The sequence below is a fragment of the Heterodontus francisci genome, chromosome 41, assembly GCF_036365525.1.
Source record: "Heterodontus francisci isolate sHetFra1 chromosome 41, sHetFra1.hap1, whole genome shotgun sequence".
In the NCBI taxonomy this organism is placed as follows: domain Eukaryota; kingdom Metazoa; phylum Chordata; class Chondrichthyes; order Heterodontiformes; family Heterodontidae; genus Heterodontus; species Heterodontus francisci.
This window is the reverse complement of record NC_090411.1, coordinates 28,027,072-28,043,407: the sequence shown is the minus strand read 5'-3', so window position 1 is coordinate 28,043,407 and position 16,336 is coordinate 28,027,072. Positions and strand designations below refer to the sequence as shown.

At 47.1% G+C, this 16,336-nt stretch overlaps 1 protein-coding gene and 1 long non-coding RNA gene across 5 annotated transcripts in view; one reads left to right on the top strand and one right to left on the bottom strand.

The window, feature by feature from the left end:
• Positions 1-16,336, bottom strand: part of LOC137353395 (tumor protein p53-inducible protein 11-like) — a 117,725-nt gene that overhangs the window by 44,063 nt on the left and 57,326 nt on the right. The gene's annotated exons all lie outside the window — the stretch shown is intronic.
• LOC137353396 (uncharacterized) overlaps positions 1-16,336 on the top strand; it is a 31,039-nt gene that overhangs the window by 9,433 nt on the left and 5,270 nt on the right. Inside the window, exons 3-5 of one of the 4 annotated variants that reach the window (XR_010969849.1) lie at positions 284-464; positions 4,223-4,348; positions 13,047-14,868. This is a non-coding gene — a long non-coding RNA (uncharacterized lncRNA). Of the gene's footprint in view, positions 1-270; positions 465-4,222; positions 4,349-13,046; positions 14,869-16,336 lie in introns of all 4 variants that reach the window. The other 3 variants (XR_010969848.1, XR_010969850.1, XR_010969851.1) reach the window with 3 other exon arrangements.

Genomic DNA, 16,336 nt, shown 5'->3' with positions numbered 1-16,336 from the left:
CAATGGCAGCAAAGGTTATGACCCCTGACCCCAATTCTCTTTCTCCCAACCCTTGTACCAGTGCGATAATGGGAACACTGGGACAAGGGATGGATGAGAGGGAGCTGGGAGCATAGAGGCTGGAGACTCTGGGAATCTGGGAAAGGAATTGCTGGTGATCGGTGAAAAGTGGGAATGGAATGATCAACTCGTCATCTAATTCCTGGGACCGGTCGGGTCCAGTGGCCTGTTTCTGTGATGTTTGCCTTTGTCGTATTGTTTGAAATAAAGATTTGTATTTCAGCGCAATTCAGCTGCAGATTTTTATTACAACGTGGAAACTTCTGGAAATATTCTCGAGTCTGCTGGTCAATCAGCAGAGTCAGTGTACACGATGTGGGGTGAGTGAGGTGAGGAGGGAGCAAACTGGAGCAGTGAAATCGTGCTGGGACCGCCTGAATGTTGCAGTAACTCTTCATGTGAAGGTGCTTGAGTTTAAAAAGCTTTCATGCCCTCATGGTTTCCTGAACTGCTTTACAGTCTATCAATTACTTTTGAAATGTGGTCGCTGTTTAATGTAGGACACGTGGCAACCAACTTGCGCACAGCAAGATCCCATAAGCAGCAATGAGATAATGACCAGTAGTACTGTAAATAATGGAAATCGAGAAGACTCTACCTCAGCAAAACTGTTCAAACTCAGGGTCAACGGAAAATGTCAAAACTGGGACAGGAAGCAGGAAGGCATGTGGGGAGTTTGTTTTTCATTCTTTCACGAGATGTGGGCAACACGAGCATTCGTAGCCCTTCCCTAGTTGCCCTTGACAACTGCATGGTCATTTCAGAGGGCAGTTAAGAGTCAACCACATTACTGTGGGTCTGGAATCATATGTAGTCCAGACCAGGTAGGATTTCCTTCCCTAAAGAATATTAGTGAACCTGATGGGTTTTTACAACAATTGATGATAGTTTCAAGGCACCATTACTGAGACTAGCTTCCAATTCCAAATTTTAAAAAATTAATTAGTCGAACTTAAATTCCACCAGCTACCATAGTGGGATTTGAACCCATGGCTGCAGAGCATCAGGCCAAGCTTCTGGATTGGGCCAATGACATTACCATTACACTACTGTCACACTGTGAGTTAGTCCAGTGAAGGAGATACACTGAAAGAAACACCGGCAGACAGCAGGTCACACGACACAGTCACAGTGTGACAAGGTGCCATTTCCAACAAGATCCAGAATGTCAGTGGGTTGAAGCGAGGGGGAATTCACCCTCTTTATAATGAAGGAGCAAAGGAACATCTCACTTGATGGCCTTGGGTTCAAGGATGTTTAGTTTAGAGATACAGCACTGAAACAGGCCCTTCGGCCCACCGAGTCTGTGCCGACCATCAACCACCCATTTATACTAATCCTACACTAATTCCATATTCCTACCACATCCCCACCTGTCTCCTATATTTCCCTACCACCTACCTATACTAGGGGCAATTTATAATGGCCAATTTACCTATCAACCTGCAAGTCTTTTGGCTTGTGGGAGGAAACCGGAGCACCCGGAGGAAACCCACGCAGACACAGGGAGAACTTGAAAACTCCACACAGGCAGTACCCGGAATCGAACCCGGGTCGCTGGAGCTGTGAGGCTGCGGTGCTAACCACTGCGCCACTGTGTGTGACAACCAGTCTGAGACTATGTAACCATCACCCTCTTTCTTGTATCATAGAATGTTGAGATGACCTTTAGACTGTGTTATAATTTAAAAGAATGTTTAATAAATTACTTGCATATTCAACAAGTGAATTCTCTTTCCCCATCTCTTCTCCTCCCCCAACAATATCAACTCTTGTCAGCGGTCAGACTCCATGGGGCAAGTTTTCAACTTGGTGCGAAACTGTTGATTGTGAATCAAACCCCCGTTTTGGGAACTTCCCGATTTTTGAAAGAAAGATAGAAAGAACTGCATTGTCATAGCGCCTTTCATGACCTCCGGACATCCCAAAGTGTAATACAGCCAATGAAGTATTTTCGAAGTGTAGTCACTGTTGGAAGAACCATTGATTAGAATGGAAACGGGTTTTCTGTAGCAGGTGGTTAATCTGCAATGGCCAGTTCCATACCTGGTTGCCAAGTTGAAAATCTACGCCCATGAACCTCCCTGGTTCTCCAAGGAGTAGATGAATTTGAAGGGAAATTATGTTAAAGCCTCGTTCAAGTAGACTTGGGTCGCAATGGTGGTAGAGATTGTGGGTTTGGAAGGTCCAAGAAAATTCTCATCTCCCTGCCCACTCCATGTCTGGGTTCACACTTGAATTGGAAGGATCTCCATATCCCTTACCCTCTTCTCCGGTCTTTGGTTCCCTCGTAGTTGACATAGAGACCAACTCCTCCATTCAAGGCATAAGATTAAGGAATAAATATTTGCCTGTACACAAGTGATGCATTGTTTTCTTCTAAAGTATCCTCTCCCTACCCTTGTATGGTGCTATTTATTGAAGATTACCATCTGAAAAGGGAATTAGATGGTTATTTGGAATGCAGAAAAAATTAAAGGGTGTTGGGAGAATGCAGGACATGGGGATGAGACTAGGATTAGACTTGGTGGCTTGTGTGGAGAGAAACACTGGCGTTGACTTGTTGGATTGAATTGCCTCTTCCTGTGCTGTAAAATTCTTTGATCCTATTGGGTGACCACAATTCAAGTGTGAACCCAGACATGGAGTGGGCAGGGAGATGAGAATTTTCTTGGACCTTCCAAACCCACAATCTCTACCACCCAGAAGGACAAGGGCAGCAAATGCGTGGGAACACCACCTCCTGCAAGTCCCCCTCCAAGTCACACACCATCCTGACTTGGAACTATATCGCCGTTCCTTCACTGTTGCTGGGTCAAAATCCTGGAGCTCCCTTCCTAACAGCACTGTGGGTGTGCTAACCCCACATGAACTGCAGCGGTTCAAGAAGGCAGCTCACCACCACCTTCTCAAGGGCAATTAGGCATGGGCAATAAATGCTGGCCTGGCCAGTGATACCCACATCCCAGCAACAAATAAAAAAAATGCATTTAAGGAAAAGCTAGATAAGTACATTAGGGAGAAAGTGATAGAAGGATGGGGTGAGATGAAGTAAAATAGGGTGGGCGGAGGCCCACATGGACCTGTTGGGCCAAATGGCCTCTTTTTGTGCTGTATTTCCGTGAACATGAGGCTATTTGACCCAGTGTTGCTACCCCTTCAAGTTTGCCCTGGAGCCACCAGGAATTAGAGAGAGTCTCCTGGACACTGCAGTGAGCAACACTCAGGGGAAAATCATAGGGGCATTAATTTTTTTTTAACACTTTTTGTTTATTAGTTGCAAAGATATTGGAGATGGAAAACCACCCAATCAGGTGACCAAGAGTTTTCTTGCTTTCCAACTGGTGGTAGAAGGTGTCACAAAGATGGACATGTTGGGCAACCAATGATAGGAGCATGGGGGTGGGGCTGTTGGCAGTCATGTGATGAAGCCTTCTGGAATACATCCAATCAGAGTTGGCCACTCTAATTTGACTGCCCGGGATGGCAGGCTTCATAATTAAGCCTTCACTCCATCATTGACACAGCCAAGGAGAACTCTTCACAGCCAATGAAGTACTTTTTGAAGAGTAGTCACTGTTGCAATGTAGGAAACGCGGCAGCCAATTTGCGCACAGCAAGCTCCCACAAATAGCACCATGACAATGACAAGATCATTTTTTTTTTGTGATGTTCGTTAAGGGATAAAGAACATCCCTGCCCTTCTTTGAAATAATGGCCATGGGATCTTTTACGTCCACCTGAGAGGGCAGACGGGGCCTCGGTTTAACGTCTCACGAAAGACAATGCAGCACTCCCTCAGTACTGCATTGCGAGTGATACAGCCAAGATGGCAGAGCTCAACACCTCGAATCCGCAACCTTCCAAATTAGACACATGAGTGCTACCAATTGAGCCAACCCAACATCTAGTTCCTCTAAGCACAACTTACCTCACACAGGCCAAGCCCCAGAAACAGGCTGAAAACGTGTAGTTGTTTATTAACTCAGGGCACAGTAATATATTTAGACCGGTATCTCATGCCAACAAAGTCATATTGTGCTGTCATAAATATGGGAAATAAATGGGTTCCTGTCTAGCAGGATTGCAGTTCCAAGACGCACGAATGGATTATTGTGCAATAAAGGGCTTTTAGTAAATATTTAACCCTTTGTTCCCACAGCACCATTGAGGGGAGATTTTCCCCGATCTTTGTCATCTTGGAACAGATGAAATGGTCAAGAGGAAGGGAGAGGACTTATTTTTACACTGGAGTATCATAGTCATTCACAACATTTGGGCATAACTGGTGAGATTGGCATTCATTACCCATCCTGATGCACTCAGCACCCCCCCGAAGGGCGGTTAAGAGCCAACCACATTGGTGTGGGGATTGGTGTCACTTATAGGCCCAGGCCGGGTAAGGACAGCAGGTTGCCTTCCCAAAAGGACATTAGTGAACCAGTTAGGTTTGTCAGCCAGCTCTGTAGTCACTTTTACTGAGACTGGCTTTCAGATGCCAGGCTTTTCAAAGCCCGATTCAAATTCTCAAATTGCCATTTTGAACTCTTGCTCTCTGGATTATTAGTTCAGGATTAGGAGTGCAGTGACAAACCCACTGTGCTACTGTTCCAGCAAGGGGCACGTAAGGCTGGGCCATCTCCTGCAGCCCCTTCCCTTCCAATTGACAAAGGGCTGGATGAATGTCGGGAGACAAGATTGGAGTGGGAGAAGGATGCCCACGGGCAGCTTTCATTCCTGAAATCCCAACTGAAAAGAGCCCCAGTGTAAGGTTGAGCACTGGCAATGGTGGAGTGTTGCTAAGCTATTGCAAGCATGGGCCTGTGTTGTCTAGGAAGGCCTGATAAGATTAGGCAGGTGATTTCGCTTGAATGGGGGAGAGGGAGATTTCTGGAGAAACTTCCAGAACATTAAGGGGTGGGTACGCAGTGCATTTGGTCCGTAGGAGGAAGAATTTCTCTCACTCCCTGTGTTTTACACCTCATGTACCCACACTGTCACTATGCACCACTGCATGCACTCCAGAGATCCACAATAGCTGAGCATGACATGCATTCCAGGGTGGCCAAAGCTGTTTCCTCATCCTCCACCCGGTTTATCAATTCCCAGCTCAACAGCAAAACAAGTAACTCGCTTCGTAATCGAAGCCTGGCTTATTTTGGCAGAATTTTGCCCTTTGTGTGGGGACCCCCACCCCCCCCCCCCCCCGAGTTTGGGATCAAATGGGGGTCACAACCCGGCACCGTGTGAGGAACAGTCACCCGGCAGTGATGTTTCCCCGAATTGGCCAATTAGTGGCCAAGAGGGCAGGCTCATTGTCCAATTAAGGATGCTGGGCGGGCTCTCGGCCAATAGCCTCCAGCACTGAACAAACAGCAGGCTGCCTTCTCAGGTAAGAAAGAAAGTGAGAGGCCGTCTCAGGATGGAGGTGCCGTCTCTCCAGCGTCTTAAAGTTTGAACTAATGAATAGACTCAGTAGCTGGCACCATTGCAGAGGTAGAACCCTTCAACGGGGCAGTCTACGGCTGCAGGTCTTAATTGGCCTTTAAGGGCCCTGCCACCTCCGTCTCGTCTCCGGGAAAATGGCTCGCGAGTGGGATGGCGCCAGCTAACCAGCATGCCGGCCGGCCGGGGGTGTGAATTTCCCTGCCTGCCCACCTCTGTGCCTGCCCTCATGGGGGCTAAAAATCCATCCCCCCCCCCCCCTTTTGTCAGCCATGTCTCCGTGGAGAGCATTTTCCTCTCTGAGTCAGCCGCCGATGCAAGTCCCAATTCAGCACACGATCCAGTGCTGACAAGGTAGTACCGAGGGAGTGCTACACGGTCGGAGGTGGTATCTTTTCTGATGAGACGTTAAATCGAGGCCTCATCCACCCTCCTTGGTGGATGTAAAAGATCCCATGGAGGAGTGGGGGTGGGGTGATTCTGTCCAACAAACAAAGAACAAAGAACAGTACAGCACAGGAACAGGCCATTCGGCCCTCCAAGCCTGCGCCGATCTTGATGCCTGCCTAAACTAACACCTTCTGCACAATATTTATTCCTTAACTAACGTCACTAAAACAGATGATCTGGTCACCATCCCACAACTGTTTGTGGGAGCTTGCTGTGCGCCGTGTTTCTTACATAACAGTGACGACAGTACTTCATTGGCTGTAAAGTGCTTTGAGACATCCTGAGGTCGTGAAAGGCGCTATATAAATGCAAGTCTTTCTTCCCTTCATCAAAGTCTCCTTCACCTGATCCTTTTTGTCCCTTTTAATTGTTTCCCCCCGACCTTGCCTCCCCTGACTCACACTGAGGCACCAGCTAATCTCCAACTCATCCCTGGAGACAGGCCTTGGGCCAGGGCAGACAATTTGACCACAGGGGCTGGAGGCATTGCATCCTGTTCTGGTCAAGTCCTCATGCAAGTGCGCTTTCCAGAGAGTTTTCTTCATGGCTCAGTTGGTAAATGCCCTTCACAGGGTATAATTGAACCACAAAGATCGGAGTGGTCTACGGTTCAATCCCCACAATTTCAACTTTAGGCATAGGAAGAGGTCACTTGGCCTATGATGCCAGCTGAGAAAGAGTTCTGCTGCCTTATTCCACTTTCCAGCTCTTGATCTAGGACACAGCACCCTATCCACCACCTTCAACATTCACTCCCTCCACCACTGACCCACAGTGTGTACCATCTACAAGACGCACTGCAGCAACGCACCAAGGCTCCTACAGACAGCACCTTCCAAACCCGCGACCTCTACCAACTAGAAGGACAAGGGCAGCAAATGCATGGGAACACCACCACCTGCAAGTCTAATTCCAAGCCGCACACCATCCTGACTTGGAACTATATCGCCGTTCCTTCACTGTCGCTGGGTCAAAATCCTGGAACTCTCTCCCTAACAGCACTGTGGGTATACCTATAGTACACGGACTGCAGCAGTTCAAGAAGGCAGCTCACCACCACCTTCTCAAGGGCAATTAGGGATGGGCAATAAATGCTGGCCAGTGACGCCCACATCCCATGAATGAATTTTTAAAAAGCCCTGTAGGTTACAGCACCTCCAGTGCATATCAAAATGTTTTTTAAATACAATGAGGGTTTCTGCCTTGACCACCCTTTCAGGCAGTGAGTTCCAAACCCCCACCACCCTCTGGGTGAAAGAAATTACTCAACAAAGCCTGTCCAATCCTTCCACCAATTACTTTAAATCTATGTCCCCTGGTTATTGACTTCTCTGCTAAGGGAAATAGGTCCTTCCTATCTACTCTATCTAGGCTCCTCATAATTTTATACACCTCAATTATATCTCCCCTCAGCCACCTCTGTTCCAAAGAAAACAACTCCTACCTATCCAATCTTTCCTCATAGGTAAAATTCTCTTGAGTATAGTGGATTGAGGAATGCCGTGATCGAGGTGATTGGAATGTGAAATAATGTTACCAGGTCTGTAGTGAGTTAGCTGATATTATCCAAAGTGGTGATACAGGAACTACCATCATCTTCAGCCCCTCAGGAGCGAGGGAGAGGGATAAACTGACCAGCGTTCCAGCTCAACATCCATTTATCCATCATCCTGGCTGGAAAGTATAGGATTGTCCTCAACCTCCAGTGCCTTCCATGGTGTAATTGTGACTTTGGTGCCATGCCCAGTGAGGTACCAAGGAGGTTCTGCCCATCTACCTCCAGACTCTGTTGCATGGACCCCAACTCACACCAAGTCCTGTTTACCCATCGCTCCCGCCCTCTCCGACCTATATTGTCTCCCGTTCCAGCAAAGTCTCGATTCTAACATTCCAATCCTTGTTTTCAAATCCCTCCATGTTCTCGCCCCCTCCCCCTAACACCACCCCCGCCCCCGCCCCACCCACCCACCACCTCACTATCTCTGTAATCTCCTCCAGTCCCAGAACCCTCTGAGATCTCTGCACTCCTTTATATTCTGACCTATTGCGCATCCCTGATTTTCATCGCTCCATCATTGGCGGCCATGCCTTCAGCGGCCTGGGTCCTAAACTCTGGAATTCCCTCCCTAAACCTCTCCGCCTCTCTCTCCTTCTTTAAGACGGTCCTTAAAACCTCCCTTTTGGAGCAAGCTTTTGGTCACCTGATCTCATACCTGTGACTCGGTGTCAAATTTAGTTTGATAACGCTCCTGTGAAGCCCCTTCGGATGCTTTACTACGTTAAAGGCGCTGTATAAATGCAAGTTGCTGTTGTAGGCATCGTCAACAAGAGTTGGAAGATAAGGGGTGGGCCCTGTCATTGTGAGTCTTACGGTATAGTTGACACTACAATTGTCCTCAGTACTTCTGAGTGAAAGTGGGGGAAATAATCAGCCAGGATTCGCACTCCTATTACCCAGTGACATTCCCCCCCCACCCCCCCCCCCCACCACCCCTCCGCCACTTCCCCCCAGCCCTCCCCCCCATTCTTGCTGGAAAGTGCACCTGGGTAACCATTGGCCATCGGCAGGGACGGACATGACTGTGAAGCCTCCCCATGTTCAATAGTCCTCTGCTGCTGACTCTGGACTCATGCGTGGTGGACGGCCTCTCGTGTGAGGCACTGGACAGCAGCCAGCATTGGCGAGACAGCAAGGCTACAGGAGAGGAGGGAAACCTAATCTGGCAGCGTTGGGGTGAGGGGGAGAATGACTGGCCGTGGAGGGGGGAGGGGGAGAATGACTGGCCGTGGAGGGGGGAGGAGGAGAATGACTGGCCGTGGAGGGGGGAGGACTGATAGAAAAATAACAGCGACAGCGAGTGGCTCGTCGCTAACCGAGTACAACCAGAAAAGGAAAAAGCTTTCTTCTTTCGGTGTCAATACCTATTGTATTCCTCAAATATTTTTAGTTGTTGAATTCCTGTTGAAGTGAGCACCATTTCCTCCCTTGGCCGGACACAGGGAATAATTCCCTGATGAACCTGCCTTGGGTTTCCAGGTATTTTCCATGTTGGTCCATTGACTTCCATTTAGGAAGCCTGGTCTCTCTGATGGCTCCTTCCAAGTTAATATTCCAACTTTTTTTTTTCTCCCCTTTTTGAATTTCCAGGAGCCGTCCCGAGTCTTTAGTTTGGAATGCCAATCCTGGGGCAGTTTCACATGCTGCCCATCACATTCACCCAAAGCCCCATCAGCAGTCAGTACCCTGCCCGCAGTTGGCACTAAATGAGCAGTCTCACTTAGAGAGGCCACAAGATGACTGGTACAGTGAAATGGGTAGATCCCATTGCTGGTGCTCCAGGGGACAATGTCTTAAGGCTCAGGTTGAGGTGTATTTATGGGGCAGGGTGAAAAGGGAGCTTTGCTTTATCTTTCTGAGAAGCTGATGGTATAAATTAGAGGGAAATATTCCATTTTTTTCTCACCCGCTTGCCTCCGTGTCCCAGCCCCCATTGTCTGACCAACCTTCATCCATCATCCGAGGCAGTGAGTGGTGGCAGACTATTGTCACCCAGCTTCTACAACAACAAATTGTATTTATATAGTGCCTTTAATAAACTGTCCCAAGGCGCTTCACAAGAGCATTATAAAACAAAATATAACACCGAGCCACATAAGGAGTTATTAGGGCAGATGACCGAAAGTATTTTGCGTTGGTCCTCACTATTGAGGATACAAGTAACATCCCAGAAATAGCTGTAAATCAGGAAATAGAAGGGAGGGATGGAACTCAAGAAAATTACAATCACCAGGGATGAGCAAATTGATGGAGCTGCGGGCTGACAAGTCCCAGGTCCTGATGGACTTCATCCTAGGGTCTTAAAAGAAGTGGCTAGTGAGATAGTTGATGTGTTGGTTTTATTTTTCCAAAATTCCCTAGATTCGGGGAAGGGTCCAATAGATTGGAAAATAGCGAATGTAACTCCTTTATTCAAAAAGGGAGACAGAAAGCAGGAAACTACAGGCCAGGTAGCTTAACATCTGTCTTAAGGAAAATGTTAGATGCTATTATCAAACATGTTGTAGTAGGGCATTTAGAAAAATTCAAGGTTATCAGGCAGAATCAATAAGGTTTTGTGAAAGGGAAATCATGTTTAACCAATTTATTGGAGTTCTTTGAAGAAGTAACATGTGCTGTGTATAAAGGGGAACCAGTGGATGTACTGTACTTGGATTTCCAGAAGGCATTTGATAAGGTGCCACATCAAAGGTTATTGCAGAAAATAAAAGCTCATGGTGTAAGGGGTAACATATTGGCATGGATAGAAGATTGGCTAGCTAACAGGAAACAGAGTAGGAATAAATGGGTCATTTTCTGGTTGGCAAGATTTAACGAGTGGTGTGCCGCGGGGATCTGTGCCGGGGCCTCAATTTTTACAATTTATATAAATGACTTAGATGAAGGGACCGAAGGTATGGTTGCTAAATTTGCTGACGACACAAAGGTAGGTAGGAAAGTAAGTTGTGATGAGGATATAAGGAGGCTACAAAGTGAGCGGGCAAAGATATAGCAAATGGAATATATGGTGGGGAAATGTGAAATTGTCCATTTTGGCAGGAAGAATCATAAAGAAGCATATTATCTAAATGGTGAGAGATTGCAGAGCTCTGAGATGCAGAGGGATCTGGGTGTTCTCGTGCATGAATTGCAAAAGGTTAGTATGCAAGCACAGCAAGTAATTAAGAAAGCTAATCGAATGTTATCATGTATCGTGAGGGGAATTGAATACAAAAGTAGGGAGGTTATGCAATAGTTATACAGGGAATTGGTGAGACCACATCTGGAGTACTGTGTACAGTATTGGTCTCCTTATTTAAGGAAGGATGTAAATGCATTGAAAACAGTTCTGAGAAGGGTTACTAGATTAATACCTGGAATGGGTGGGTTGTCTTATGTGGAAATGTTGGACAGGCTAGGCTTGTATCCACTGGAGTTTAGAAGAGTAAGAGGTGACTTGATTGAAACATCTAAGATTCTGAAGGGTCTTGACAGGGTGGATGTGGAAATGATGCTTCCTCTTGTGGGGGAATCTAGAACTAGGGGTCACTACTTAAAAATAAGGATCGTCGATTTAAGATAGAGATGAGGAGAAATATTTTCTCACAGAGGATTGGAACTCTTCCTCAGAAGGCGGTGGAAGCAGAGTCTTTGATATTTTTAAGGCAGAGGTAGATAGATTCTTGATAAGCAAGGGGCTGGAAGGTTATCGGGGGTAGGTGGGAATGTGGAGTAATCAGTTCAGCCATGAACTTATTGAATGGCGGAGCAGGCTCGAGGGGTCGAGCGGCCTACTCCTGCTCCTAATTCGTCTGTTTACATGTTTGTATGTTCGTAAGCTTGGTCAGAGATAGGATTTAAGGAATGTCTTACAGGAGGAGAGAGAGGTGGAAGGGCGGAGAGGTTTAAGGAGGTAATTACAGAGCTTAGGGCCCAGGCAGCTGAAGGCATGGCTGCCAATGGTGGAGCGATTAAAATCGGGGATGCTCAAGAGGCCAGAATTAGAGGAGTGCAGAGATCTCGGAGGGTTGAATGACTGGAGGAGATTACAGAGAAAGGGAGGGGTGAGGCCATAGAGGGATTTGAAAACAAGGATGAGTATTTTAATGTTGAGGCGTTGCTTAACCGGGAGCCAAGGTAGGTCAGCGAGCACAGTGGTGTTGGCTGAACAGGACTTGGTGTGAGTTAAGACGCGGGCAGTCGAGTTTGGATGGCCTCATGTTTGCGGAGGGTAGAATGTGGGAGACCAGCCAGGAGTGCGTTGGGATAGTCAAGTCTGGAGGTAACAAAGGTGTGGATGAGGGTTTGGGCAGCAGATGAGCAGAGAGAGGGGCGAAGTCGGGCGATGCTATGGGGGTGGAAATAGGTGGACTTAGTGATGGTGTGAATAAGTGGTCAGAAGCTCAACTCAGGGGTCCACAGGTTCATTTCCTAATAGCAACTATTCAACAGCAATCAGGAGGGGGAGGAAGTCCTTGCAAAATAGTCCTTGCAAGGACCGGAAATGAACCTGTAGCGATGATTGCGAGGTTAACAGACATTAAGAAGCAGTCTGTTAATTACTGGTGAGTATATGTCATAGGTTTATGTAAGGAATGGATTATAGTAACCTAATGCCCAGGGCTGTGCTTCATCTTTTAGGGACAACTTTAAATACATAAGTAAATCTCAGAAATTCTCATGTGTCAAGCACCAACCATCAGCCAGCTGTCGTCTCTGTTGACACTCAGACCCTGATACTCCAACATTGAAAGGCAATCATTAAACACATTGCTTCTCGGAGATGGATCTACTCCTTCCATCTGTAAATTTCCCCTCTTTTCATTTGCCTCTTCTGACACCTCTGCAGCTGAGGCTTCACTACACAGCCTGAACCCAGGCTACCGCCATGGCCCTCAGTGAGGTCATGGGTTCAATCCCTGCTCCAGGAATTTCGGCACATAATCTGGGCTGAAACTCCAGTGTAGTACTGAGGGAGTGCTGCATTGTTGGAGGTGCCATCCTTCAGGTGAGACATTAAACCATCCACTATTTCAGGTGGTGGTAAAAGATCCCATGGGGCTATTTGGAAGAAGAGCAGGGGAATTATCCTCAGTGTCCTAGGCCAATATTCATCCCTCAATCAACATCACTAAAAAAACATTATCTGGTCATTATCACATTGCTGTTTGTGGGAGCTTGCTGTGCGCAACTTGGCTGCCGGATTTCCTACATTTCAACAGTCACTACACTTCAAAAAGTACTTCATTGGCTGTGTGGAGATGTTCCAATGTTGTGAAAGGTGCCATATCAATGCAAATCTTTCTTTCTGCTCTTTAACCATCTACCAGGAGGGTTCTGGGACTGCACACTTGTGCCTCGCTCCAATTTCCAATCTCACAGCTGCAGCCTCTGCTCAATGTAAACCAGATTGAGCAATGAGTAGAGCAGGGCACAGGCCTGTGTCTATCAGCACTGTGTGGCATTCAGTGCTACTGCCGCAATGTCCAGTGTTACTGTTCTAATGCTCAGTGTTACTGTCTTAATGCTCAGTGTTAGTGTTTGAATGTTCAAGGTGCCCTCACAATGCTGGATGTCAGGGATAAAGACAAAGAAAATCGCCTCCCTCCCAACCACCTTCTAGACATACACACGAAGAAAGGCCAAAAGGCGGCCCGAACCTGTGGAACCGTACCCTAACAACAGTCATGACTGCAGGAGAGGGTGTGGAAGAAAGCTGGGGGGAGGAAGAAGGGAAGAGAGGAATGGAAGAGAAAAAGAGAAGAAAGTGGCAAAAACAGAATGGAGCAAGAGGGGTTTTGTAAACATCAACTGTCTCCCCAGGGCCCATAAGACAGACGCAGGGCATGGTATTAAACTATGCCAATGTATTGTTGCCTGTGACTGAAAATATTGCTGCTGGGATTAGTCTTCTGTGAACAGCTTTGTCAAAGGCCTTGGTCATTCATTCTTCCTGAACAATGAATAAGAAACGTGCTATGTGGAAAGTCCCAGAGCTTCCAGCATTGAACACTGGATCTCTGCCGATCACAACTTCCTCAGTGTTATTTATCAAGTTACATTCATTGAGGTAACTTATTTGAATCTGGCCAATGTTAAGAGCCAATTGCTGAGAATGATGAAATGATTCATGCCCATCAATTTGTACCTCTTGTCTGTAGGTCAAGTGGAACAAGACACATTCAAGTAGGATTGTCAACTCTCCCAGATTCCCCTGGAGTCTCCAGGAATTGAAGATTAATCTCCAGAACACTGTTACAAGAATAGGGATGTAAAAAATGGAGTTTCTCTTCATTTTTCTTTAAACACTTTTATGTATTATCATAAAAGTATTAGAGATTGTGTAGTAAGGCTGCATTGACCGGGCAAAGTGATTGTAGATAACAGGTCATGTGAGGAAACCTCCAGGGATACATCCAACCAGAGTTGGCATCTCTACATCCAAGGAACATACCAGGAAGAGTTAGTGGTCCCTCTGTCCCCACGTCATACAATTGAAAATGTAACATACTTTACCTTTAATTGAATGGAAGAATCAAAGCCATAAAATATGAGGTGTTAAACTAAAAATAAAGCACAGTCACAGGGATGTTTAACCTGTGGCTCTTTCCCTCACTCATCCCCAGGCCGAGAGATCCAGGTACCTCAACTCAATTTGAATAAACATTAAAAAAAAAATCTTATTTGCTGTCTTGTCCTATTTGAATTTTGAAGCACTGGAGGTTTGGGAAGTGTTTTTGTGAGTGTGCCATTCCATTATTGCCAGATAAATCTTAAATCTGTTCGCATCAGCAATTTGAAACCTGCGCCAGCTAGAAGGACAAGGGCAGCCAGTGCCTGAGAACACCAAAAAACCCCCCCCCCAAATCACACAGCGTGGAGCCTTTCACAATCAAAGGATGTCCCAAAGAGTTTCACACTCAATTAAGTTGTTTTGAAATGTGGTCACTGCCGTCAGAATCACAGCTGCCAATTTGCGCACAGAAAGCTTCCGCAAACAGCAATGCGATAACGACAAGGTCATCTTTGTCGGTTCATGGATAAATATTGGCCAGGACACAGGGGAGAACACCACAAGCTCTCCTTTGAAATAGTGCCGGGGGATCTTTTATATCCACCTGTGAGGGCCTGGGTTTAACATCACGTCTGAAAGACAGCACGTCCGACAGAGCGGCACTCCCTCTCTGGGAGCGTCAGCCAAGATCCTGACATAGGATTTGAACCCACGACCGTCCGCTTCTAAAGTGAGACCCGGCTGACAAGTTTAAGAATGCAACACTTTTTATACTTCTGGTCCTCATGGCTCAGTTATGACACCAGCTGATGCATCTGCCGACTAGGCAAGGGCTCCAAAAACCATCGCGAATTCCACTGAAGTAAGTTACCACGCTACAATTCTGACTGTGCTCCCACGCGGGTTAATCTGATCGGCAAGTACAAAATTGCATGACATCATACTGTTTTCTAAAAATTGTGGTTAAATGACATGATTTCCTTTGAACTCCTTCTTAGTTAAAATCACAATATGCACTGATTATATTGGGGTGTGTGTCAAGAGTTATTATTCTCTCCTCTGCCACATGGAACAGATGTTCTGTTAACTAGCACTTACCCACCACACACCAGACTGGCAGCCATTGACTCTATTGCACCATGTTACTGGAACATAGGAACAGGAGGAGGCCAATTCGCCCCTCGAGCCTGTTCCACCATTCAATAAGATCAGGGCTGACCTGCGACCTCACTCCACGGGACTGAATTTTGCTGCTGAGGTGGAGGAGGGGGTTTGGAGATGGGGGCGGGGGCGGGGCATTGCAATTCAGATAATTGCATGTTGGGAGTGACTCGCCGACGTTTCGCGCCTCTGGGCGAGTTTCCCAGGAGCGGCTGCCACAAGAACTGCCAACCTGTTCCATGGAGACGAGCAGCCACTTAAGGCCCCACTCAGGGACCATTATCAGAACCCGTCGGAACATCTTCACAGGGTCGGACTAGGCCGCCACTGAGTCCGGAGCCTGGTAAGAACTTGGAGGCAGCCTCCCGGTGGCAGGCCAGAGAGCCATGAGTGCCTCCTCTCACTGCTCCAGCAGATGAACCACAAATATGAAAAGGCCACAGCCTCGGCCTAAACCATTCCTGCGGAGAGATGTTCCCCTCCACACTGGTGGCCCCAACAACTGTGGGCTTTCTTTAATTGTAAAGCTTCAGTGTGCTTCTGAGGGTGCCTCCATTTTGAGGCACCCTCGCGTTCGCCTTTCTGCCTCAGCGGTGCCCACCTCTCCTGGTAAGGCAACCAGTGCTGCAGGCCCTCTGATTGGGCCACCCCCGCCCCGCATCAGGAATCCCTCTGCTGTCCTTAATATACAGCGAATGCAGAGGCAGTCCATTAGGAGCCTGCCTCACGTGAAGTTATGCCAACAGTTGGCTTGGCGACAAGCGCAGAATCGAGGCCCACATATGGTCCAGACGTCAGGTTCCCGATGCCCGAGGGAAAATTCTCATATTTTAAATTAACAATTGAGCTTGCATTGGCCTTGCCGTTTGCAGAAGAGAGTTCCAAACTTCTACCAGCCCTTGTGTGTAGAAGTGTTTCCTAATTTCACTCCTGTAAGATCTGGCTCTATGTCCCCTCGTCCTAGACTCCCCAATCAACCAAAAATAATTTCTTTCTATTGACACTATCTGCTCCCCGTCATATCTTGAAAACTATGATCGAATCACCCTCTAACCTTCTAAACTTCAGGGAATACAACCTCGGTTTGTGTAACAATACTGCGGATGCTGGAAATCTGCAACAAACACAGAAAGTGCTGGAAATACTCAGCAGGACAGGCAGCATCCGTG